Here is a 26405-nt window from a genome sequence, read left to right as displayed (position 1 = left end):
AGACCTCCCGTCACAGATAGTTTATCCCACGTTAGGACACCAAGGTCACAGAACCCCTTTGAATACACTAATGATTCGCGGTTGCAATCCAGTCAAGCACTATTACCATCGAGAAATTATCAGAATCCTAACGCCCACTGGGGCGATCCAAGTCTTTACAATCCAAAAGACTTTTGGAACATACCTCTGTCCAATTTCTATCACCCGCTCTCAGGCTTAGATGACAATGAATGACTTTATAAGCCAATTATTACAGAAAAATCTATTGTGGGTCAGCGGATTAGTCAACACACTTCTGCCCACTTATTGCCATCCAGCCCGTTTAAAAACCATTCTAAGAGCAACTGTGGCAGCATAGTGGCGCGTATGGATTCTCTGAGTGAATCACAGCTACCTGATCATCCTCAGTTCCAACAGTCCTTGCATAAAGATCCTACTCCCACACCTTTGAGCCCTTCCTATATTCATACCACCAGAACACAACAAATTGATCCATCTTGTGTGAACCTAGGCCGCACCTGTGCAGAAACCAGCCATGTTCCTGTTCTTAACTCACTTCTTTCATGGAATGTGGCTGGTCTAGCCAGCAAGGCCACCAACAAAGCTTGGTTAAATGTTATTCACATGCACGACATCTTATGTCTTCAAGAAACTTGGTGCTGTGAAGAAGTACATCTTCTGGGGTATCAAACTTTTCATTCCCCTGCTATACCATCAGTTCAGGGTCGCAACAAGGGGGGGCTCTGTGTCTACGTCTCAACAACAGCAAAGGTTAAGATCCACAACTTTTTCTCTAACACCCACTTCCAAATTTTATCTTTTAAGTGGGGCTCCTTAGAGAATATAGTATTGTTGAATTTTTATAATAATATGGTTGATAATGAACTGGAGTCCACCATGTTAGATATATCACGTTTGTTGTCACATACTGTGGATCATCTTAAGGGGGCAATAATAATGTGGGCAGGGGATTTTAACTGCACGATTTGCCCACATTCCGATTCACCTTTGTGTGGTATTGTGGATCTTGGCGAGGAAAACCTTACTCATTTTGTGCACACAAAGAGGGGGATGTTGTTAAATACATTCGCCCTTAAATTTGATCTCTGCTTTGCCAACCAGGTTTGTCCCGCACCCGTGCAGTTTGAGCCAACCTTTTTTGGTAGAGATTGTAATTCAACAATCGATTTTATTTTGATATCTACGGCCAATACTGAAATACTGACCTCGTGGGTGGTGGGTAAGGATGTATTTAGTGATCACTATCCCCTTTCCATCAGCGTAAAAATAAAGGAGTGTAATGCTAAAAAATCTACCCTTTCCACGTACCCCTATAGGATTGATTTAGCTAAAACCAATGGCTATGTTGTGAAATGGGAGAGGATTGTACCCGGTGTGTTTTTGAAAAATGTACTCTCCGATTCCGCGAATGACGTTAACCTCTGTTTAGAGGATCAGGCGGACTCTTTTTCTGTTATGACTGCCTTTGCCAACATCCAACAGCGGATAAAAAACCTGTTGACTCGGGCAGCGAAAAATAATCACTCACCTAGAGAGGGTTGGTTTGATGGGAAGTGTACAAAGGCGTTAAAAGACCTCAAAAAAGTATTGGCCCACAAACCTAGGGATCCCGACTTAATTCGTATGGCTAGGCGAGTATATAAATGCGCATTAAAAGATAGAACCCAGGCTTTACAAAAGCAAGCATGGGCTACATTAAGAGAAGCATCCGCCCAGAAAAATACCACCAAGTTCTGGAGACTGGTTCAATCTTTGTACCAACCAAATAATAGGGGGAATAAAATAGATCTGGCAATAACTGGTGACAGATGGCTGACACACTTTACACAGCTATATATGGACACAAAGCCAGCTGACACTATCATTTCGATAGGACAGGTCCCGACTGTTCCACGACCTATAGATAGTAGGAGAGAGACCCAGCTCCGTGCCTGTCCATTCCCAATTGATATAACATTTACTGTAGGGGAAATGCAGGACGCAATTAGGGACAGCGCACCAGGTAAAGCACCAGGGCCAGATTGTACCCCGGTAGACGTGTATAAAGCTGAACCAGATTTTTGGGCCCCTTTACTTACTAACGTACTGAACAAAGGCAACCAAAAGGGGTTTATAGAAAGCTGGTCGGACGCAATAGTGGTCCCCATTTTTAAAAAGGGCAGGCGTGATGATCCAACCTGCTACAGGCCAATATCCCTATTAGATGGCCTCATGAAATTAGCAGGGAGGATTATTTTAAAGAGACTTCAGGAGTGGGAGGAGGAACATAATGTAGTCTCACACCTTCAATATGGATTTAGGAAGGGTATAGGGACTAGTGAGCAGTGTTTAAATTTGGCCCTTTTATGTGCTAAATACACGCAGGCTAGAGGTGGTGCACTTTTTATTACTTTTGTTGATTTAAGTTCAGCTTTTGATTGTGTGGACCACTCTTTGTTATGGTCAACATTGGACGAGATGGGTATCGACGCACGCTTAATCACTTTCATTAGAGAACTGTATCACAATTGTGGGGCCAGAGTGAGATTTGGCAAGCAGGGTGAATGTACTGATAAATTCGCCCTGTCAAAAGGGGTTAGGCAAGGGTGCATCCTAGCCCCCAGGCTATTCACGTACTATATAAACTCAGTGGGCCAATATCTCTCTCTTTTTCAAAACGATTACCCTACTGTGAAAGGTGTACCGACGCCAATCCTCCTGTATGCCGATGACGCGGCCATAATGTCCCAGACCCAGGTGGGATTGCAGAGGGCAGTGACTAAATTTGCAGGTTTTATGCAGGATAGAGGGCTGAAAGTAAACATTTCGAAGACTTTTACCATGCTGTGTACTAATAAGCGCAGTAAGATGTCATGTAATGTGTTCCTGAACAAGCAGAATATAGCCATCGTAGACAAGTTCTGCTACCTTGGCATACTGTTTGACAGGAAATGTCGGTGGAGACAGGCGATTGAAGCAAGGAAGTTGGCCTTTATCCACAGCATAGGCGCCTTACGTGCTTTTTCTAATAGAGTGGGTGGTAAACCAACCAAAGAACTGGTACAAATATATCATGCGAAATGCGTGTCCACAGCCACATACGGGGCGGGACTTTGGGGCATCGAGAAGGACCGATCTTTGCAGAGCTGTGAGAACCAATTCATCAGCTACCTTCTAGGTGTCCCAAAGACTACATCCTCATTTATGACACACATAGAGGTTGGAGTTAAGCATTTGGGTGATATAATTAAGATGGCCCCAATCCTCCTATGGCACAAGGTATGGTCAACCAGGGAGGCCAGTTTTAATAGGGACCTCCTGGAGGATTGCTTGGCCCTTGACGGGGTTGCAAATTTCCGTTGGCTGTCGTATGTTAGATCTGTTCTTAGCGAAATAGGCCTTTCAGATTATTATGTAAATCCGAGGACTCTGGAGGGCGTGTCTAGATCAGTTCTTAAAAAAACACTGACCTCCCATCTGGCAACTTTGAGATGGAACGCTGAAAAGAATAAACAAACCATCTTAAACTTCCAAGAAATTACCCCTAATGAAGGCATGCAAATGTACTTAAAAGTAGACCCCAGCCCTTATCACAGAATGCTTTTGACCCGTCTCCGTCTAGGGATTTTCTTTCGTATGATTTCTGTACCGGAGATGAACAATTGGTCCTCACCGACTCTGACATGTTTGTGCGACAACACCGCATTTCAATCCAATTTACATTTAATGTTCTTTTGTTCCTTCTATTCCACCCCTAGAAAACTTTATTTAAAACCCTTGTTAAATCGTTGGGGTGTAAGAAACTGTAGGTCTGCTTTTTTAAGACTGTTAAAACTTGAAGACGAACATGTGATTTTTGCAGTTTCCTGCTTCTTAAAATCTGTTATGTTGTTGCGGAAAACCATGCTGTAAAACATTCATACCCTCTATGTTTATTGTGTTGGTTAGCATCAATTCATTTCTCAATGTATGGTATTTGAATGAGTTTTTAAGACTTGATTATTTTAATTGTTGTTTTTAATTGTTAAATAGCATATGCAAGCATCTATTAACTGCGAGGTGATGTTTTATATGTATGTATTGTGCTTTTATGATTTTACGAAAATCCAATAAAGCTTATATTACTTAAACTGTGGCTCCATGGAAGTCCACTGACACAGATTTGCGTAAAGAATTCAATTTGTTACCATTTCAAGTCCCCAAGAAATGTTTTTCAACTCACATTTTTTAAAGCTACAGAATCAATTTAAACCAGTCCAAGAAAAAACATTTCCTAGGGTGAAGTTGTACGTTCATGCCCCGTGTTGTGTAAATCCTTCAGAGTTTTGTTTCTGAATAGGGGAGCAACGATCTAGGCGCTATCTATAGCAGAGAGAGAACAGGAACATTAAAGGCACAATAAGGTATGACCCTGAAAAGAACAGATGGAAGTACATCAAGAGCAGCGTGTCTAGGCGCTACCCATAGCTGAGCCAGATCAGGGGCTGTGAAGAACATAGTGGATCTAGGCGCTATCCACAGCAGAGAGAGAACAGGAATATGAAGGTCACAATAAGGTAGGGCCCAGAGCGGGTGTAGATGCTATCCAGAGCAGCGGCTCGAGGCGCTAATCCACAGCAGCAGGTGTAGGCACTATGCACAGCATATTGAGTCTAGGCACTATCTATTGCAGAGCGGATATATGATTATATTAAGTGCACTTAAAGGTGTGTCCCTGAACAGATCGGATGTAAATGCTACCTAGAGCAGCCAGTCTAGGCGCTATCTATAGCAGTGAGAGAACATGAACATTGAGGCCAGAATAAGGTATGACCCTGTAAAGAACAGATGTAAGTGACATCCAGAGCAGCAGTCTAGGCGCTATCTATAGCAGAGAGAGAACAGGAACATTAAAGGCACAATAAGGTATGACCCTGAAAAGAACAGATGGAAGTACGTCAAGAGCAGTGGGTCTAGGCGCTACCCATAGCTGAGCCAGATCAGGGGCTGTGAAGAACACAGTGGATCTAGGCGCTATCCACAGCAGAGAGAGAACAGGAATATTAAAGGCACAATAAGGTATGACCCTGAAAAGAACAGATGTGGTTGACATCCAGAGCAGCGTGTCTAGGCGCTACCCATAGCGGAGCCAGTGCAGGGGCTGTGAAGCACACAGTGGGTCTAGGCGCTATCTATAGCAGAGAGAGAACAGGAACATTAAAGGCACAATAAAGTATGACCCTGTAAAGAACAGATGTGGGTGACATCAAGAGCAGCGTGTCTAGGCGCTACCCATAGCGGAGCCAGATCAGGGGCTTTGAGGAACATAGTGGATCTAGGCGCTATCCACAGCAGAGAGAGAAAAGGAATATGAAGGTCACAATAAGGTAGGGCCCAGAGCGGGTGTAGATGCTATCCAGAGCAGCGGGTCTAGGCGCTAATCCACAGCAGCAGGTGTAGGCGCTATGCACAGCATATTGAGTCTAGGCACTATCTATTGAAGAGCGGATATATGATTATATTAAGTGCACTTAAAGGTGTGTCCCTGAACAGATCGGAGCAGAGAACAAGAACATTAAAGGCACAATAAGGTATGACCCTGTAAAGAACAGATCTGGATGACATCAAGAGCAGCGGGTCTAGGCGCTACCCATAGCGGAGCCAGTGTAGGCGCTATGAAGAACACAGTGGGTCTAGGCGCTACCGACAGCAGAGTGAGTCTGGGAAAAATTCAGAACAGACAGTCAGTGATTTTAACGAGGCAATGAGTGGACTGTACGGCTGTAATAGGGCGGCTGTGATTAGAAGAAAAGCTGTGGCGGTGTCTAGGCGCTATCAAGAATATATGAACTGGGTGTCATGAACTGAGGGACTTTAATTGTCATCAGGAATCACATTAATCAAGACATTGATTATCATCATCTTTATTTCAGCACGCATGGCCATAAAAGCACAGATAAAATACAATATTTTACATACAACTCATAAAAAATAACCATTGATCTACATAAAAGAGTTCCAGTCAAAATTGCTTTGCTAGATGGACTCAGCTGCCTTGACACAAGTAAAAGAAACATGCAATACTTATGCAGGATACGGGCAACATAAGACCACTGCATCAATCAAACAATGAAATCCCATAAGATTCGTCCACGTGGCCAGTAAGACGCGTTTTCAAAGAGTCGGCGTCGCTCAGTCACAATAAAAGTGCAAATGCAAAATTGGGTGCAACGTAATGGCAATTACATCAGTTAATATCAATTAAATGCAATTAGCAGTAACTAGCAGGAAATGGACCATGCAGATATTTTTATTTATTTAATTTATTTAATGCGATTTTCTATAGCGCGAACTTTACCCGAAGGTGTCAGAGCGCTTTACATAAGAACCAGTTAAAAACATAAGGGCTAAGGATTACATGCATTCCATAAAAGATACAACCAGAAAAAATTGCAAATGTACAAAGAGAGGGAGAGAGAAGGGGAGGAAAGTGAGACAAACGAGAGAGGGAGGCAGATAAGACAGCGAGGAGTGTGTCAGAGGCAAGAGAAAGGTCGCTGGGACAGAGAGGGGGGGGGGGGGCAGAGATCGCTAACATGGCGGAGGAGGAAGGGAGAGGAAGAAGCGAGTCATAAAAAGAAAATGGCGGGAGCACACAGGTCCAAGTCCGAGAGTCCAGGGAGAGGGCTCCATAGCCAGCGAGTCCCAGCAAAGTCACATCCTCATCGTCCACGATGGGAGGCCACAGGCGCCCAGGCAGCTGATCGCATTGTATTCATCTGCACCGCTGGCCCAGCTTAAAGTGCTATAGAAAGTGCTCGTACAGCGCCTACAGCTACATTTAAGTGTTTGCAGCTCTGGCCTGGGCCAGTAAGGGATCTGCCCAAAATCACAGGATGTGGGACAGACGCCGAGACTCCAACCTGGCCTCCCAGCACAACAGTCCACAGCTCAGGCCCTTACGCCACAATTACAGAAAGAGGGACCAAAACATCCTGACTCAGTACCTTCCCCGGCTCCAGCCCCCTCCATCCCAACCACGTTGACAGCTCACCTGCCGCAGATCACACGGAGCGCGCGACGCGTTCACCTGCCGTAGATCACACGGCGCGCTCAACTGCAGCAGATCACACGGCGCGCTCACCTGCCGCAGATCACACGGCGCGCTCACCTGCAGCAGATCACAGGGGCGCGCTCACCTGCCGCAGATCACACGGCGCGCTCACCTGCCGCAGATCACACGGCGCGCTCACCTGCCGCAGATCACACGGCGCGCTCACCTGCAGCAGATCACACGGCGCGCTCACCTGCCGCGGATCACAAGGCGCGCTCACCTGCAGCAGATCACACGGCGCGCTCACCTGCCGCAGATCACACGGCACGCTCACCTGCAGCAGATCACACGGCGCGCCCACCTGCCGCAGATCACACGGCGCGCTCACCTGCCGCAGATCACACGGCGCGCTCACCTGCCGCAGATCACACGGCGCGCTCACCTGCCGCAGATCACACGGCGCGCTCACCTGCCGCAGATCACAGGGCGCGCTCACCTGCAGCAGATCACACGGCGCGCCCACCTGCCGCAGATCACACGGCGCGCTCACCTGCAGCAGATCACAGGGGCGCGCTCACCTGCCGCAGATCACACGGCGCGCTCACCTGCCGCAGATCACACGGCGCGCTCACCTGCCGCAGATCACACGGCGCGCTCACCTCTCAGCACTCTGGGATGAAAATAACTCCAGGGCATATGACTGACTGTGCTCGCCCCGCCCTCACTGGTGAGGTGGTCAGAATTGCGTCAGAGGGGGCAGCCACACAGCACCCTCCAATCAGCGTCGGATTGGTAACGCGGGCATAGGGCAATGCCCGAGTGGCCGGTGTCCGAGTCCTGCTGTGGGCTGCTTGTTTGAGCAGTCTGGGGGGCCTCTCCCTCCCCCCCCTGGAGCTCTCCTCCTGCCAGGCTCTGTCCTGCCCCCCCCCCGTCTCTCCCCTCTCACACTCATTCCTGGGGGGTCTGTTATACTTATCTCTACCTCCCCCACCCGTTGCACAGTCCAGACCAGTCTCTGCCCCTCACACACGGGGGGGGGGGGGGGGGGGCGCTATACTGTATCTCCCAGCCCCCTCCCCTCTTGACACATCCAGCCTCCGGCTCTCGTCCCTCGGACCTGACACCCCTTCCTTCTCGAACCAAATCTTCCTCTTGTAAAGCGCTGCGGCGCCTCCGGGTCATGTCAGCGCTATAGCATTATGCTGGTGACCTATTCTGGCAGCCATGGGCGTAGGAAGTATTGGGGTTTATCCTTGGGGGGGCGGGGGGGGGGGGGGGGGCACGGGGACTAGTGTCGGGGGCGCGGGTTGATGGCACACCTCTGCTGTGCACTTCCGCTGTTCGGGGGCCCCTGGGGCGCTATAGCGCTGCCTGTGACGGCGCTGCCTTCGAGGCGCTACCCTGCCCTCGGCCAGGGTCGGGGTTAGGGCCCGAGGACAGACTCCTGAAGCCAGACGGGGGCCGTTTCTTCCAGGTTTGGGGCCGGCCCCCACTTGCCACACACTGTTGGGGGTCATGGTCCCTCTATATAGGGCAGTGTTTAATTTGTCAGAAGGCTGCGTGCACCAGCCCATTTCTCCGGGACCCCCCAAAACAGAGCGAACTACTAACCATAAAGAGGGGGAGAGACCAGAGCAGCGACCCCGGAGCTGGGGAAGCAGGTTCGAGTCCCGGCTTCAGCTCACACTGGTGTGATTCTGGGCGAATCACGCATCTGCCCCTGCCTGCCATGAATGAGTATCTGAACTGGTGCTCATGAAAAGCGCCGGTGTTGATTAAGTGCAGGTGCTGAGAAAATGGAAACCACCGGCTTAAATTAAGCATTACATTTCCCATGTGATAGGCGAGTTCAAGCCAGACAAGTGAACGTGTTCCTGGCGGCAGTTTAACAGTTAATAATCCCCCGGATGTGGCGGGGCTTCCTGCTGTGGGTCGGGCTGGCTCCTTGGGCTCCGGCGGTGCCAGGGGGCGGGGCTGGGCCCAGGGCAGGGTTGGGCTGTCTGTGGTGTTTCATGGTCTGGTGGCTGCTTTTACTGATGCTTTCCCTGATATCACCACAAACATTGCTTGTGGAACACGCACATGTATGTAGTCTGTGGTACCCAGGACGCTGGAATCATGTGACTGTGCACCACAAACATTGCTTGCGGCACACGCACATGTATGTAGTCTGTCGTACCCAGGACGCTGGAATCATGTGACTGCGCAGCCACAAACATTGCTTGTGGCACACGCACATGTATGTAGTCTGTGGTACTCAGGCCCGCTGGAATCATGTGACTGTGCAGCCACAAACATTGCTTGTGGCACACGCACATGTATGTAGTCTGTCGTACCCAGGACGCTGGAATCATGTGACTGCGCAGCCACAAACATTGCTTGTAGCACACGCACATGTATGTAGTCTGTCGTACCCAGGACGCTGGAATCATGTGACTGCGCAGCCACAAACATTGCTTGTGGCACAGGCACATGTATGTAGTCTGTCGTACCCAGGCCCGTAGGAATCATGTGACTCTGCACCACAAACATTGCTTGTGGCACACGCACATGTATGTAGTCTGTCGTACCCAGGCCCGCTGGAATCATGTGACTGCGCAGCCACAAACATTGCTTGTAGCACACGCACATGTATGTAGTCTGTCGTACCCAGGACGCTGGAATCATGTGACTGCGCAGCCACAAACATTGCTTGTGGCACACGCACATGTATGTAGTCTGTCGTACCCAGGCCCGCAGGAATCATGTGACTGTGCACCACAAACATTGCTTGTGGCACACGCACATGTATGTAGTCTGTCGTACCCAGGCCTGCTGGAATCACGTGACTGTGCACCACAAACATTGCTTGAGGCACACGCACATGTATGTAGTCTGTCGTACCCAGGCCCGCTGGAATCATGTGACTGTGCACCACAAACATTGCTTGTGGAACACGCACATGTATGTAGTCTGTCGTACCCAGGCCTGCTGGAATCACGTGACTGTGCACCACAAACATTGCTTGAGGCACACGCACATGTATGTAGTCTGTCGTACCCAGGCCCGCTGGAATCATGTGACTGTGCACCACAAACATTGCTTGTGGCACACGCACATGTATGTGGTCTGTCGTACCCAGGCCCGCTGGAATCATGTGACTGTGAACCACAAACAGTGCTTGTAGCACATGCACATGTATGTAGTCTGTCGTACCCAGGCCCGCTGGAATCATGTGACTGCGCAGCTACAAGCATTGCTTGTGGCACATGCACATGTATGTGGTCTGTCGTACCCAGGCCCCCTGGAATCATGTGACTGCGCAGCCACAAGCACTGCTTGTGGCACAGGCACATGTATGTAGTCTGTCGTACCCAGGCCCGCTGGAATCATGTGACTGCTCAGCCACAAACATTGCTTGTGGCACACGCACATGTATGTAGTCTGTCGTACCCATGCCTGCTGGAATCATGTGACTGTGTACCACAAACATTGCTTGTAGCACACGCACATGTATGTAGTCTGTCATACTCAAGCCCGCTGGAATCATATGACTGTGCACCACAAACATTGCTTGTAGCACACACACATGTATGTAGTCTGTCGTACCCAGGACCGCTGGAATCATGTGACTGTGCACCACAAACATTGCTTGTAGCACACCACATGTATGTAGTCTGTCGTACTCAGGTCCGTTGGAATCATGTGACTGTGCACCACAAACATTGCTTGTGGCACACGCACATGTATGTAGTCTGTCATACTCAGGCCCACTGGAATCATGTGACTGTGCACCACAAACATTGCTTGTAGCACACGCACATGTATGTAGTCTGTCGTACCCAGGACGCTGGAATCATGTGACTGCGCAGCCACAAACATTGCTTGTGGCACACGCACATGTATGTAGTCTGTCGTACCCAGGACGCTGGAATCATGTGACTGCGCAGCCACAAACATTGCTTGTAGCACACGCACATGTATGTGGTCTGTCGTACCCAGGACGCTGGAATCATGTGACTGCGCAGCCACAAACATTGCTTGTGGCACACGCACATGTATGTAGTCTGTTGTACCCAGGCCCACTGGAATCATGTGACTGTGCACCACAAACATTGCTTGTGGAACACGCACATGTATGTAGTCTGTCGTACCCAGGCCTGCTGGAATCACGTGACTGTGCACCACAAACATTGCTTGAGGCACACGCACATGTATGTAGTCTGTCGTACCCAGGCCCGCTGGAATCATGTGACTGTGCACCACAAACATTGCTTGTGGAACACGCACATGTATGTAGTCTGTTGTACCCAGGCCTGCTGGAATCACGTGACTGTGCACCACAAACATTGCTTGAGGCACACGCACATGTATGTAGTTTGTCGTACCCAGGCCCGCTGGAATCATGTGACTGTGCACCACAAACATTGCTTGTGGCACACGCACATGTATGTGGTCTGTCGTACCCAGGCCCGCTGGAATCATGTGACTGTGAACCACAAACAGTGCTTGTAGCACATGCACATGTATGTAGTCTGTCGTACCCAGGCCCGCTGGAATCATGTGACTGCGCAGCTACAAGCATTGCTTGTGGCACATGCACATGTATGTGGTCTGTCGTACCCAGGCCCCCTGGAATCATGTGACTGCGCAGCCACAAGCACTGCTTGTGGCACAGGCACATGTATGTAGTCTGTCGTACCCAGGCCCGCTGGAATCATGTGACTGCGCAGCCACAAACATTGCTTGTGGCACACGCACATGTATGTAGTCTGTCGTACCCATGCCTGCTGGAATCATGTGACTGTGTACCACAAACATTGCTTGTAGCACACGCACATGTATGTAGTCTGTCATACTCAAGCCCGCTGGAATCATATGACTGTGCACCACAAACATTGCTTGTAGCACACACACATGTATGTAGTCTGTCGTACCCAGGACCGCTGGAATCATGTGACTGTGCACCACAAACATTGCTTGTAGCACACCACATGTATGTAGTCTGTCGTACTCAGGTCCGTTGGAATCATGTGACTGTGCACCACAAACATTGCTTGTGGCACACGCACATGTATGTAGTCTGTCATACTCAGGCCCACTGGAATCATGTGACTGTGCACCACAAACATAGCTTGTAGCACACGCACATGTATGTAGTCTGTCGTACCCAGGCCCGCTGAAATCATGTGACTGTGCACCACAAACATTGCTTGTGGCACACGCATGTGTATGTAGTCTGTCGTACCCAGGTCCGCTGGAATCATGTGACTGTGCACCACACACACATTGCTTGTAGCACACGCACATGTATGTAGTCCGTCGTACCCAGGTCCGCTGGAATCCTGTGACTGTGCACCACAAACATTGCTTGTAGCACACGCACATGTATGTAGTCTGTCATACTCAGGACCGCTGGAATCATGTGACTGTGCTCCACAAACATTGCTTGTAGCACACGCACATGTATGTCGTCTGTCATAACCAAGTCCGCTGGAACAATGTGACTGTGCACCACAAACATTGCTTGTAGCACACGCACATGTATGTAGTCTGTCGTACCCAGGTCCGCTGGAATCATGTGACTGTGCACCACAAACATTGCTTGTAGCACACGCACATGTATGTAGTCTGTCGTACCCAGGTCCGCTGGAATCATGTGACTGTGCACCACAAACATTGCTTGTGGCACACGCACATGTATGTAGTCTGTCGTACCCAGGTCCGCTGGAATCATGTGACTGTGAACCACAAAATGTGCTTGTAGCACACGCACATGTATGTAGTCTGTCGTACCCAGGCCCTCTGGAATTATGTGACTGTGCACCACAAACATTGCTTGTGGCACACGCACATGTATGTAGTCTGTCGTACCCAGGCCCGCTGGAATCATGTGACTGTGCACCACAAACATTGCTTGTAGCACACGCACATGTATGTAGTCTGTCGTACCCAGGCCCGCTGGAATCATGTGACTGTGCACCACAAACATTGCTTGTGGCACACGCACATGTATGTAGTCTGTCGTACCCAGGTCCGCTGGAATCCTGTGACTGTGCACCACAAACATTGCTTGTAGCACAAGCACATGTATGTAGTCTGTCGTACCCAGGCCTGCTGGAATCACGTGACTGTGCACCACAAACATTGCTTGAGGCACACGCACATGTATGTAGTCTGTCGTACCCAGGCCCGCTGGAATCATGTGACTGTGCACCACAAACATTGCTTGTGGCACACGCACATGTATGTGGTCTGTCGTACCCAGGCCTGCTGGAATCATGTGACTGTGAACAACAAACAGTGCTTGTAGCACATGCACATGTATGTAGTCTGTCGTACCCAGGCCCGCTGGAATCATGTGACTGCGCAGCTACAAGCATTGCTTGTGGCACATGCACATGTATGTGGTCTGTCGTACCCAGGCCCCCTGGAATCATGTGACTGCGCAGCCACAAGCACTGCTTGTGGCACAGGCACATGTATGTAGTCTGTCGTACCCAGGCCCGCTGGAATCATGTGACTGCGCAGCCACAAACATTGCTTGTGGCACACGCACATGTATGTAGTCTGTCGTACCCATGCCTGCTGGAATCATGTGACTGTGTACCACAAACATTGCTTGTAGCACACGCACATGTATGTAGTCTGTCATACTCAAGCCCGCTGGAATCATATGACTGTGCACCACAAACATTGCTTGTAGCACACACACATGTATGTAGTCTGTCGTACCCAGGACCGCTGGAATCATGTGACTGTGCACCACAAACATTGCTTGTAGCACACCACATGTATGTAGTCTGTCGTACTCAGGTCCGTTGGAATCATGTGACTGTGCACCACAAACATTGCTTGTGGCACACGCACATGTATGTAGTCTGTCATACTCAGGCCCACTGGAATCATGTGACTGTGCACCACAAACATTGCTTGTAGCACACGCACATGTATGTAGTCTGTCGTACCCAGGCCCGCTGGAATCATGTGACTGTGCACCACAAACATTGCTTGTGGCACACGCACGTGTATGTAGTCTGTCGTACCCAGGTCCGCTGGAATCATGTGACTGTGCACCACACACACATTGCTTGTAGCACACGCACATGTATGTAGTCCGTCGTACCCAGGTCCGCTGGAATCCTGTGACTGTGCACCACAAACATTGCTTGTAGCACACGCACATGTATGTAGTCTGTCATACTCAGGCCCGCTGGAATCATGTGACTGTGCACCACAAACATTGCTTGTAGCACACGCACATGTATGTCGTCTGTCGTACCCAGGTCCGCTGGAACCATGTGACTGTGCACCACAAACATTGCTTGTAGCACACGCACATGTATGTAGTCTGTCGTACCCAGGTCCGCTGGAATCATGTGACTGTGCACCACAAACATTGCTTGTAGCACACGCACATGTATGTAGTCTGTCGTACCCAGGTCCGCTGGAATCATGTGACTGTGCACCACAAACATTGCTTGTGGCACACGCACATGTATGTAGTCTGTCGTACCCAGGTCCGCTGGAATCATGTGACTGTGCACCACAAAATGTGCTTGTAGCACACGCACATGTATGTAGTCTGTCGTACCCAGGCCCTCTGGAATTATGTGACTGTGCACCACAAACATTGCTTGTGGCACACGCACATGTATGTAGTCTGTCGTACCCAGGCCTGCTGGAATCATGTGACTGTGCACCACAAACATTGCTTGTAGCACACGCACATGTATGTAGTCTGTCGTACCCAGGCCCGCTGGAATCATGTGACTGTGCACCACAAACATTGCTTGTGGCACACGCACATGTATGTAGTCTGTCGTACCCAGGTCCGCTGGAATCCTGTGACTGTGCACCACAAACATTGCTTGTAGCACACGCACATGTATGTAGTCTGTCATACTCAGGCCCGCTGGAATCATGTGGCTGTGCACCACAAACATTGCTTGTAGCACACGCACATGTATGTCGTCTGTCGTACCCAGGTCCGCTGGAACCATGTGACTGTGCACCACAAACATTGCTTGTAGCACACGCACATGTATGTAGTCTGTCGTACCCAGGTCCGCTGGAATCATGTGACTGTGCACCACAAACATTGCTTGTAGCACACGCACATGTATGTAGTCTGTCGTACCCAGGTCCGCTGGAATCATGTGACTGTGCACCACAAACATTGCTTGTGGCACACGCACATGTATGTAGTCTGTCGTACCCAGGGCCGCTGGAATCATGTGACTGTGCACCACAAAATGTGCTTGTAGCACACGCACATGTATGTAGTCTGTCGTACCCAGGCCCTCTGGAATTATGTGACTGTGCACCACAAACATTGCTTGTGGCACACGCACATGTATGTCGTCTGTCGTACCCAGGTCCGCTGGAACCATGTGACTGTGCACCACAAACATTGCTTGTAGCACACGCACATGTATGTAGTCTGTCGTACCCAGGTCCGCTGGAATCATGTGACTGTGCACCACAAACATTGCTTGTAGCACATGCACATGTATGTCGTCTGTCGTACCCAGGTCCGCTGGAACCATGTGACTGTGCACCACAAACATTGCTTGTAGCACACGCACATGTATGTAGTCTGTCGTACCCAGGTCCGCTGGAATCATGTGACTGTGCACCACAAACATTGCTTGTAGCACACGCACATGTATGTAGTCTGTCATACCCAGGTCCGCTGGAATCATGTGACTGTGCACCACAAACATTGCTTGTGGCACACGCACATGTATGTAGTCTGTCGTACCCAGGTCCGCTGGAATCATGTGACTGTGCACCACAAAATGTGCTTGTAGCACACGCACATGTATGTAGTCTGTCGTACCCAGGCCCTCTGGAATTATGTGACTGTGCACCACAAACATTGCTTGTGGCACACGCACATGTATGTAGTCTGTCGTACCCAGGCCCGCTGGAATCATGTGACTGTGCACCACAAACATTGCTTGTAGCACACGCACATGTATGTACTCTGTCGTACCCAGGCCCCCTGGAATCATGTGACTGTGCACCACAAACATTGCTTGTAGCACACGCACATGTATGTAGTCTGTCGTACCCAGGCCCTCTGGAATCATGTGACTGCGCACCACAAACATTGCTTGTAGCAGAACTGTTCCAGTGGCTGCAAAAGTGTCCTGGTTTGTACAGGATGTTTGTTGGGGATTACTTCACTTTCTGAATCTTACTGTTTAATGGGGGTGAGAATTGCGATTCTCCTATTAACATGCCTAGAGAATCTAGATTTCATTAAAGACACGGAGGCTCACATTATGCAATGACTTTTAATTGCATATCCAAGCCAGTCGCATCACAATAAAAAGGTTCCAAAAAGAACACTGAGATACAGTAAGACATTACACATAGCAACCATCAGCCTCTTTTAAATCTGGCGAAAGTAGATCCAGTAGATTCCAGGAGATTCCAAGTAAACAGAAGTGAAATTGAAGAAGAAGAAGATAATTGAACGACCTCCTGATGATGAAACGTCAAAAGTAGATTAAGTAGAAGGGTTATCTGAAAGAAAGAGGACAATGAAAATTGTATCCTAAAAAGTAATGTAAGCAGATTCAACAGGTGAACAATTGAACAATAAATTCTAAACAATTCAAAATACATAACATTAAGATTATGAATACCATCATGTTAAATTAAACCCAATACCAAACAGGGATGGGTTGGGAGGGATAATGTGAGCCTCCGTGTCTTTAATGAAATCTAGATTCTCTAGGCATGTTAATAGGAGAATCGCAATTTCATTACAAGAACGGAGGCTACATTATGCATGTTGGTAGCCCTGTAAAACTACATTAGACATATGTTAAATTGGTTTAAAATAATGTCTTGCGAAGGTACTTGCATTAGACCAGTCCGCAGCTTTAAGGATATAATCCAACTTACCTCCGGACCAAAGAGATTTACTTGCCATGGCACCTCTAAGAGAATGAGCTTGAAATTGGGAAATATCAATTCCAGCTAGAGACATAGCAGACTTAACCCATCTGGCAATAGAAGTGGAGGAAATAGCCTTATGAGGCTTAACAAAGGAAATGAGAAGTTGGTTCTCATTAAGCGGTCGAAGATTAGACATTGTCATATCATACGCTTTCATACAATCAACCACACAAAGTTTCGGGGAAGGATCGAAATGAGGATAGAAGATTGAATCAGACATGGTCTTGGTTCTTCTATAGACTTCAAATTCAACTCCAAATAAATTATAAGATCTATTAGAAATCTCCAGAGCTTTAACATCAGAAACTCTACGACAGGAGAAAAGGCAAAGAAGAGTTGCGAGTTTAAATGAAAGAAACTTTCTGCTCAAAAATGAATTATCTGGCCAGGAAGTGAAGAGATCTAGAATCAAATTCACACCCGAGAGTATTACATTTCGGCCTTGGGGGCCTCTTCAAACGGATGCTCTTCATTACCCTACAAACAATCACATTCTTACCGATTGATTTACCGTTAAAGAGGACATGACCAGCAGAGATCGCTGATCTATAACAGTTGATTGATCTATAACTCAATCCCTTGTCGAAGAGTTCAGCGAGGAAATTCACTATATCAACGATAGGTGCTTGAGTGGGATCCAAATCCCTCTCCATGCACCAACGAAGCCAGCATTTCCAGATATTGTTGTATCTGTAGTGAGTTCCCGGTGCCCATGACTCTCTGAGGAGAGTAGAAGCTGATGACGAAAGTCCTGAGACTTCGTTAGATCGCCTGACAGGCTCCAGGCAAGAAGGTTCAAACTCCCTGATAGGGTCATTAGGTGAGGATCTCCGTTTACGTCTGTAAGTAGATCTTTCAGGGAGGGAATCAGAAATGGAATTTCGAAGGTCAGTTCCAGAACAGTGGGAAACCACGCTGTGATGGCCAGAAGGGAGTTATTAAGACTAGAGAGCATCGATCCTGCCTCACCTTCTGCAGGACTCTCTGTATCATTGCGAATGGGGGAAAGGCATAAGCATTGATCCCTGACCAGGTTTGGAGAAATGCGTTCACTTCCTGTGTGCCGGGATCCGGCGTCCAGCTGAAGTAACGCTCTAGTTGAAAGGTGAGACGGCTCGCGAATAGGTCTATCTCTAATGGACCCCAATAAGAATTTAGTGAGTAGAAGACAGCGACATTCAGTTTCCAATCGCTGTAGTCCGAAAGGAATCTAGAATTCCATTCGGCAGAAATGTTCAACTTCCCTGGGTAGTATTCCGCTCTGAGGGCAATTTTGTGTTCTAAACAGAACATCCAGAGTTTCCTTGCTAGGTTCCAAAGGTCGGCAGACTTCGTGCCTCCCAAACGATTGATGTAGGCCACTGCCGAAACATTGTCCATTTTCAGAACAACCGATCTTCCTTGAATTGAGTGCTTGAAACTCATAAGGGCGTATAGGCCAGCAGTAAGTTCTAGGAAATTGATGTGGTGAGATGGCTCCTCCTGAGACCAGACACCACCCGTATTCTGGTCTAGGAAACAAGCACCCCAACCATTAAGGGAAGCGTCTGATTCCAGCACAAAATCCGGTTCTGAGCCGAAAATTGCTTTCCCATTCCAAGCTTCCAGGTTTTTTAACCACCAGTTCAATTCTGTTTTGGCCTCCAAATCTAGGGTGATTCGGTCTTCGTACCAAAGACCGGATCTCAAGGCCCTTCCTTTTATCCTTTGTAAGGCCCGGTAATTCAGAGGACCTGGGAAGATCGCCTGGATGGAAGAAGATAAGAGACCTAGAAGTCTTGCCAGTTCCCTTAAAGGGATGTCTTCCTGTCTTAAGACATGACGAATCTCTTTCTTGATCTTTGAGATTTTTGAAGGAGGTAAAAGAAGAAGGCACTTGGAAGTGTCTAGAGTGAAACCCAGGAACTCCAGAGATTTGGAGGGGGTTAGAATAGACTTCTCTTTGTTGACAATGAAACCTAGACTTTCCAGCAGATTCATAACCGTTACTAGGTCGATGTGAATCTGAGGTAGGTCCTGGGACATTATTAAGATGTCGTCGAGGTAAGTAATAAGACGAACACCCCGTTCTCTTAGCCCCTTGGTAAAACACCAAGGGGCGGACGAAAGCCCGAAGGGAGAGCCCTGAACTGATAAAGATGATTTTTCCAAAGAAATTGTAGGTAAGGTTGATGTATTTCCGCCATCGGAATAGTGAAGTAGGCGTCCTTCAAATCTAGTTTGACTAACCAGTCTTCTTTTTGAAGAAGGTCTCTCAGAAGATGTATTCTTTCCATTTTGAAATGCCTGTAAACGAGAAATTTGTTCAGGCCCTTCAAATTTATAACCGGTCTCCAACCTTTTCCTTTTTTCTCGACAAGAAACAAAGAGCTTACAAAGGTTAGGGAATCCATGGGAACTTCTAATATCGCTCCTTTTTGGAGCATAGAAGATATCTCTTCCTCTACTATTTTCTCCTTCTCCATTGAGATGGGAATATCCCTCGGGAATGAGGTTTGAAACGGAGTTTGAACGAAATCTATCATAAAGCCTGTTACTGTGGACAGAACCCACTGATCTTGAGTTATTTCCTCCCATTTTTTTGAAAAAAGTTTCAGCCTGCCTCCTACTTTTGGAGGGGAAGAAGGAGAAAGTAAATGAAGGGAACTTACTTGGAGGGTTTGATGAGAAAGATGATCGAGATCTTCCACCTCTTGCTCAATTTCCTCTTCCGCGGTTGGAGGTGTTGAAGTAATTGTTCTGGTATGAGCCTCTTCCAAAGGAGCGTGATCTCTGGTAGGGCCTTTGGTTATATCGGCCGGAAGGGAGGCCCCTTCTTCCGGCCCTTCCAAAAACATTATTGCTGAATACTCTCTTCATATTCTTTTGGGCCTTATCAAGAGCAGTGAAAGTTGAGACGTACTTTCCTAAAGATCTTATAAGCTCTTCACCAAAAAGTAGGCCTTTTGGATTCAATGAATGTTCCTTCTCAGCCATATCTGTGAGTTTAGGGTCTAGTTTAAAAAGGATGAGCCTACGCCTTTCAGCGTTGATACTAGTATTGGCATTACCTAGGAGAATGAGGGCTCTCTGACTCCAACCTCTTATTAGATCAGTATCAAGCTGGGTACCTTTAAGGTAACATTCCTCAGCGGAGTCAAGAATTCTGCTCAATGGACCAAGCACGTCTAATAGGCGATCTTGGCACCCTTTAAACGCTTTTTCAAGACCTTTTCTAGGGTCAAGACCAAGTCTAAATAGGTATTTGATTAATTCAGGATCCAAATTAGGAGCATAACATGCCTTCTCATCGATTGAGGGTCTTGAACACTCAGCCCTTAAAATATTCCTTGTTCCTCTTTCAAGGGGGAATCGAATCTATTTTTTGATACATTTTTATACATGCTCCTGAGGGGACCATTGTGTGGAACGTGGATGCTTTAGATTTAGGGGGGAAAACATGTCCTCTTCCAAGGGATTTAAAATACTATCCTTGGATGTAGAGGGGGCTTCATCCTCCTCGTCAAAAATTCCAACATCCCCATCATCTAAATCCAGAACGTATTCGTCTGGATCTAACTCATCATCATTATCCGAGCCCTCCTGGAAGTCTTGAGCAGTTAGTGATAATGAGCCGCTAAGGGCATCCAAGGTATTTGGGCCGTAGGAGGCGCCCGAATGATGTGTGTCATAAAAGACATCTCTATTATTTGAGGTGCGAGAACCATCCGAAAATTTTGTGCTGCCAAGACTACCAACAATATCAGAGGTGCTAGGACCTCCCGTGCTCACATGGGTCCCGGTAGTAGTGTTGTTACTCTTTCTAGTACGTTTAGCACCAACTTTCTCACCATTAAAAACATCAGAGGTATCCTCTTGTGGAGGTATTGGTCTCGTGTAGGGAGTAAATTGGGCAAAGGTCTCCCTAAGGCAGGATTTCATTTCTTTCTGGATCATAGTCCGGAAATCCTCCCTATTAAAGTTAGGGATCGTAGCACCGTTTCCTTCTGAATCTGAATCAGAAAGGTTTACCATATTGCCTTTCTCCTTTTTTTTTATATGTATGAGACTATACAAAAACAATGGAGAGAGCAAGGGTTATGTTCACCAGAGTGAACGGGGAGTACTCCTGTACCCCTGGATACAATAATAGAAAAAACAAAAATGAAGGAGTACCACCAGTGGGAATTCACAAGTCACTGTGTTGGTGGATGGTTTTCACAAAATAGAGGAAAACTCTTTTTCTTAAAAACCCCTCACTCATCACCTAGTGATGACATGCTTCATCATCGGGGTCCACCCTAATGACCTAGCGTCATCAGGGTGTGCTTCAACACCTGATTACAGTGGAGCAGGTTTGTGAGTGGTGGTGTGTGAAAAATGAAAAAAATCAGTGAGTTAAAAATTGTCCTGGTTTGAACTTGTAAAATAAAGATTTTTTATTGGCAAGCAACTGGACAATATTAAAATAGTGGCGAGATAAAAATAGGGCAACAATGAACCCGTGTATCTCTATAATTAATAGGGTCTAAGTGTTAGGTCTACATGTTTCAACCTTATTGGTTAAGGTTAACCAGGTTTTCGTCAGGACCATACAACCACGTGGTGGACGGTCTGCGTCCCCTAAAAGACGCACCCAATCCTACCACATGGGACCACTGGATGGCGAAAATGCGCCCGTGGTGTAAGCTCGCTCCACACTGGGTGAGCTAAAAAATCAAAAAACCTGTAAAAGAAAATACCGACATTTGTCAAAGTATTGAACATATTTACAAGCCTGTAACGTAGTGCAGTGCTTCAACGTTGTGTCAGCATGCTGTCACACCCAGTTACATGGTGAATTCAGTGGTAGCATCCAGCGTCTAGCGTTACCAGTGTTGGGCTCTACTCCAGCATACTTCTAGAGGAGGGAAGTGCAGGTGCGATATGTGGGACAGTGTAGATTACCCACAACTTTCACACAGAGGGAATATCGTAATTTTCTCTATTCACAACTCACACGTGGTTCATAAAATGGTCACCGCGTGTTACATCCTCGCATACCGACTAGTTTGGTGCGAGACTATATCCAATTCGATCGTGCATGCATTGTCAAAGAGAAACTGTACAACACAAAGTGAGACACACACAACAAAGACACACGACAGACAGAAAGTATATATAACCAAGGCTCACTCTCAATGGAGTGTTCAGGGACTTCATGGGACGGGGGAGGTTACCCTCTTTAAAACGTATTCTGAAAGAGAGTGATATTTTTTAAGAGGTAGATAAATGCGGGTAAGGAATATCTTCCAACTCGTGTCCTGGGCGCGTTCGTTTTTGGCGCTTGTTGAAAAAAGACACGCCCGCAGTGAAACGGGTACTTTTACTTACAGTTAGTTGCCGAGGTATTCAGTTTGTAACCTACTGCCTGCACCGCCCCGCTAGTACTGGGCTGGGTGAAGGCGCGAGTGAAATAGAGTGTCGGCGCTTCCGTGATGGGCGTGGTTGAGCCGCAATCACGTGGGCGGAAGGCCGACAGGGATGCAAGGACGGTGGCCGCATAGCCTCAAATGGTAGCAGTGAATGTCAGAGATCGAATCTCGTGTAGGGTAGTAGGGTAAAGACCAGGCTAGGAGGTACAATATTTCAAATTACAAAATTGTAAAATACTTAAGAGGTCATGAGGAGTATTTCAGATAATGTATACAAAGACCTGAAAGGCTGATGGAATATTGGTGATCGCATCCTATTTAGCCATTTCAAAGGGGGGTTCTGAGATAGAACTGGGGTGTATATTACCAGAGGACCCCGACAGGAGACCAATGTTATGATTTAGGCGTGGTCATACTAACCAGAACGGACCATGACTTGATAAATTACAAAAGTGCTACAGTCATGTTTATGGACAACTCATTAGATGGTTAGGAGTAGGCTGAATATTACTCAAAGGGTAGGCTTACAGTATTGAGGCCCAAGGGACATTATCATTCAGGCCCGTGATATGAGTGGAAAGTCGGTACACCCAACGTTGTTCCTTCTCATGTAGGGTCTTGTGAGAGTTGGGTCCATTTGGAATCTGCTCAATGACAGTCCATCTCATGTCATCTGACAGAGAACACTAAAACACTGAATCTTGAAGAAGGCAGAGTGTGGGAACAACGTAAACACACAAATTGTAATAGCACCAACGTTGTGTACATGATCACATGCATCTGCGGAAAGAACTACGTTGGTATGACGACCAGAAAGGTCAAACAACGTATCTGCGAACATCGTAGCACAATACGCTGCAGAAAAAATGCCACCAAGTTGACTGACCATTTCCTTGATGCTAATCACACTCCTAATGACATGAGATGGACTGTCATTGAGCAGATTCCAAATGGACCCAACTCTCACAAGACCCTACATGAGAAGGAACAACGTTGGGTGTACCGACTTTCCACTCATATCACGGGCCTGAATGATAATGTCCCTTGGGCCTCAATACTGTAAGCCTACCCTTTGAGTAATATTCAGCCTACTCCTAACCATCTAATGAGTTGTCCATAAACATGACTGTAGCACTTTTGTAATTTATCAAGTCATGGTCCGTTCTGGTTAGTATGACCACGCCTAAATCATAACATTGGTCTCCTGTCGGGGTCCTCTGGTAATATACACCCCAGTTCTATCTCAGAACCCCCCTTTGAAATGGCTAAATAGGATGCGATCACCAATATTCCATCAGCCTTTCAGGTCTTTGTATACATTATCTGAAATACTCCTCATGACCTCTTAAGTATTTTACAATTTTGTAATTTGAAATATTGTACCTCCTAGCCTGGGCTTTACCCTACTACCCTACACGAGATTCGATCTCTGACATTCACTGCTACCATTTGAGGCTATGCGGCCACCGTCCTTGCATCCCTGTCGGCCTTCCGCCCACGTGATTGCGGCTCAACCACGCCCATCACGGAAGCGCCGACACTCTATTTCACTCGCGCCTTCACCCAGCCCAGTACTAGCGGGGCGGTGCAGGCAGTAGGTTACAAACTGAATACCTCGGCAACTAACTGTAAGTAAAAGTACCCGTTTCACTGCGGGCGTGTCTTTTTTCAACAAGCGCCAAAAACGAACGCGCCCAGGACACGAGTTGGAAGATATTCCTTACCCGCATTTATCTACCTCTTAAAAAATATCACTCTCTTTCAGAATACGTTTTAAAGAGGGTAACCTCCCCCGTCCCATGAAGTCCCTGAACACTCCATTGAGAGTGAGCCTTGGTTATATATACTTTCTGTCTGTCGTGTGTCTTTGTTGTGTGTGTCTCACTTTGTGTTGTACAGTTTCTCTTTGACAATGCATGCACGATCGAATTGGATATAGTCTCGCACCAAACTAGTCGGTATGCGAGGATGTAACACGCGGTGACCATTTTATGAACCACGTGTGAGTTGTGAATAGAGAAAATTACGATATTCCCTCTGTGTGAAAGTTGTGGGTAATCTACACTGTCCCACATATCGCACCTGCACTTCCCTCCTCTAGAAGTATGCTGGAGTAGAGCCCAACACTGGTAACGCTAGACGCTGGATGCTACCACTGAATTCACCATGTAACTGGGTGTGACAGCATGCTGACACAACGTTGAAGCACTGCACTACGTTACAGGCTTGTAAATATGTTCAATACTTTGACAAATGTCGGTATTTTCTTTTACAGGTTTTTTGATTTTTTAGCTCACCCAGTGTGGAGCGAGCTTACACCACGGGCGCATTTTCGCCATCCAGTGGTCCCATGTGGTAGGATTGGGTGCGTCTTTTAGGGGACGCAGACCGTCCACCACGTGGTTGTATGGTCCTGACGAAAACCTGGTTAACCTTAACCAATAAGGTTGAAACATGTAGACCTAACACTTAGACCCTATTAATTATAGAGATACACGGGTTCATTGTTGCCCTATTTTTATCTCGCCACTATTTTAATATTGTCCAGTTGCTTGCCAATAAAAAATCTTTATTTTACAAGTTCAAACCAGGACAATTTTTAACTCACTGATTTTTTTCATTTTTCACACACCACCACTCACAAACCTGCTCCACTGTAATCAGGTGTTGAAGCACACCCTGATGACGCTAGGTCATTAGGGTGGACCCCGATGATGAAGCATGTCATCACTAGGTGATGAGTGAGGGGTTTTTAAGAAAAAGAGTTTTCCTCTATTTTGTGAAAACCATCCACCAACACAGTGACTTGTGAATTCCCACTGGTGGTACTCCTTCATTTTTGTTTTTTCTATGTATGAGACTATTCACCATTAGTTCTATAAATATATATATATATATTTTTTATGAAATGGGGTGAAGCAAAGGGGTGATCTAAAGAAAGGGAATCTTTAGAGAGAAGTTAAGCATATAGGTATATAGGCATATAAATCAAATGCCTTTAAACTCCTTTTTTTAAAAAAAAATCTTTTCAGGCCTGACACTAGCTCTGCGAGCGAAAAATAGCGAGGCTCCGGCGTCTATGAACAGCTGAATCTCAACTGTCATGGGGTGTGAGGAAAGTCCCTAGGCGAGACACTCACGAAGCATGAGGCTGGCCAGGGAACTTTCCTCTAATAAACATATGCTTGTTACCCTCATCGGGATTCAGGCAGAGAGGGAAGCTCGGCGTAGAAAAAGGTATGACGTTTAGTCAGTTTGCTTCAGTCACGAAGCAAGGGTTGTCTGGCAGCTCGACGCGAGAAAGGTACGGTGTTTATTAATTCGCTTCCGTTCACGAAGCGGGAATTGTCTCTGTGCCTCCCAAGGTAGCGCGTGTGAGAGAGCAGGCGCATGGTTCACTGCGGGGGCAAAATCATAAATAATCGGAGTTATGTGCCTTCAATTCGGGCAAAATCATGAATAATCTGAGTTATGTGCCTTCAATTCGGCAAAGTAACTCTCGTGCCGATCTCGTGCGAGGGAATACAAATGTGCGCTCACGAGGGGGGAGTGACTCGTAAAGGGGGGTAAAGGCGTCAAGGTTAAAGCCTAACCAGTGAAAGGGGAAGGTAGGATCTCCGTAAATTGCAGATCCGGGGAGGTGGGGGGGGGTGGGGGGGTAGGAAGTGTAGGTAAAACTACATAAGGGTAGATAAAAGAGAATTCAACAGCATAAATAGTGAGAAATAACTCAATCTCAAATTAAACCTCCCCAGAAAATAAGATCCATAACAATAATAAATGACAATAGTGTTAAGATAAGGGAGAAAAATAAGAGCTACTTATCTGCTTGGAGCTGCATTTAAAAGAGGCTGATGGTTGCTATGTGTAATGTCTTAATGTATCTCAGTGTTCTTTTTGGAACCTTTTTATTGTGATGCGACTGGCTTGGATCTTCAATTAAAAGTCATTGCATATTGTAGCCTCCGTTCTTGTAATGAAATCCTGTACAATGCTGTTTCATCCGCACAGTGTAGTTTGCAGGTGGA

The 26405-nt window shown here is 47.1% G+C and overlaps 1 protein-coding gene and 2 long non-coding RNA genes across 8 annotated transcripts in view; 1 reads left to right on the top strand and 2 right to left on the bottom strand.

The window, feature by feature from the left end:
- Window positions 1–7722, bottom strand: part of LOC144764041 (uncharacterized) — a 54967-nt gene extending 47245 nt beyond the window's left edge. The window contains exon 1 of one of the 6 annotated variants that reach the window (XM_078650186.1): window positions 7693–7722. The gene's annotated coding sequence lies outside the window, so the exon portion shown is untranslated. Of the gene's footprint in view, window positions 1–7033; window positions 7343–7448; window positions 7514–7692 lie in introns of those variants that run through there. The other 5 variants (XM_078650185.1, XM_078650181.1, XM_078650182.1 and 2 more) reach the window with 5 other exon arrangements.
- Window positions 7723–21568: 13846 nt separating this feature from the next.
- LOC144762071 (uncharacterized) lies at window positions 21569–22386 on the bottom strand. The gene is made up of 3 exons (XR_013596041.1): window positions 22337–22386; window positions 22139–22199; window positions 21569–21689 (listed from the first exon to the last, which is right to left on the bottom strand). It is a non-coding gene; the product is annotated as an uncharacterized LOC144762071 (long non-coding RNA).
- A 1569-nt stretch (window positions 22387–23955) lies between these two features.
- Window positions 23956–24773, top strand: LOC144762070 (uncharacterized). Its single transcript, XR_013596040.1, has 3 exons — window positions 23956–24005; window positions 24143–24203; window positions 24653–24773. It is a non-coding gene; the product is annotated as an uncharacterized LOC144762070 (long non-coding RNA).
- The last annotated feature ends 1632 nt before the right edge of the window (window positions 24774–26405 follow it).

This window comes from Lissotriton helveticus, chromosome 6, assembly GCF_964261635.1.
Source record: "Lissotriton helveticus chromosome 6, aLisHel1.1, whole genome shotgun sequence".
NCBI lineage: Eukaryota > Metazoa > Chordata > Amphibia > Caudata > Salamandridae > Lissotriton > Lissotriton helveticus.
Note: the sequence above shows the minus strand (reverse complement) of the source record. Positions and strands in the feature narration are given on the sequence as shown.